Below are 1,459 nucleotides of genomic sequence, written 5' to 3'. Positions count from 1 at the left end.
TGCGTCAAGACTGCTAACCACAAGGTCAGCAGTTTGAAACCACCAGCCACTCTGTGTGAGAAAAGACAATGCTTTCTGCAACCGTAAAGACTTGGTATGTTCATCTGGGTAGACTAGAGAAACAAATTCATAGATACTCATATGTGTATAAGAAAGAATTTTATATACAAGAGCAATTGAATATTGAGAAAACATCCCAGCACGGTCCAGTTCAAGTCCATAAGTCTGATATTAGTCCATATGTCTGATACCAGTCTATAAATTCCTCTTCAGACTCACACAGCCATGCAAGAATGCCAAATGCAAGAAGATCACAGGCCAGTGGGCGGAAAGTCTTGTGGATCCAGTGGCTGTGGAAGCATTTTAGCTCTGCTGTGGGTCTCCACGTGCCTACTCCAGCTCCAGGGCTCTAGCCCAACCAGCGTGGCTCCATGTGGTTTGTCAGCAGGAATGTGTCGCAGGGAGAGAGTGTATCTAGCCTCTGTGGTATTTGTCTATTTGTCTCTGTGGTACCTTCAAATGAGGTCATCAAGCTGTGACCTGATTGACAGGCTAGACTCCACCCCTCCACAAATTGACAGATGATTATGTAACTACCACACTTGGAAACTCAGAGGGACAGTTTTGCCCTGTGCTTTGGGCTCACTATGAATCAGTATTGACTCAATGGCTGTGAGAAGAACTTTAAGACATTCTCCCAAAGAAGATGTACAAATGACCAAAAGCCTTTGCAGAGATATTCAATCTCATTAGCCATTAATCCCAACCCCCAAGAAAGTAACCCCCCTGCCATCAAATGGATTCCAACTTAAGGCAGAGTAGAACTGAAGCAGACTGCCACATCTTTCTCCTGTGGGGCATGTGGGCTTCCATCATCTCGTTCATCAGCCCTGTGCTTAACACACACATTGTGCAACCCGGATCCTCTTCCTTCCAAACCCACAACATCAAGTCGATGCCAGCTCAACTCACAGGGACCCTGTAGAACAGTGTGGTAAACCGAGGGGCTGAAGGAGAATGAGATGCAGCTGAATCCTCCATGCTCAGAATGATGGGTGGGGGAGTACCCTCATGGTTATGAGATACAAATAAGTCAATACACAGGCTCGTGACTGAACACAGTCCCTCCAATAACCCCCCATAAAGGAACTGTCATAAAGGAGCTGCCATATAAGATGAATCACTGGTGTGTCTGACTAGTCCCTGTGCCTGGAGGTTACCTGTAGATAAGAGTAATCAGGCTCTATAGCCAACATGCCACACATGTAGCAACCCTCTGGGGAGGACCTCAGGGGTTTGAGGTCAACTAGCACTAGGTCAAGACAATGACTCACCCCATTGCTAGTTTATTATGTTACCTGCTCATGATGTCATCCATTGACTATGTAATATGTTAGCTGTGTGATGTGCATACCTTACAAAAGATCCGTAAGACCCATGGTATAGACCAGCGGTTCTC

The sequence above is a fragment of the Echinops telfairi genome, unplaced genomic scaffold (genome assembly GCF_000313985.2).
Source record: "Echinops telfairi isolate 266 unplaced genomic scaffold, ASM31398v2 ScPeMD7_5;HRSCAF=22, whole genome shotgun sequence".
Taxonomy (NCBI): Eukaryota; Metazoa; Chordata; class Mammalia; order Afrosoricida; family Tenrecidae; genus Echinops; species Echinops telfairi.
This window is presented reverse-complemented; position numbering follows the sequence as displayed.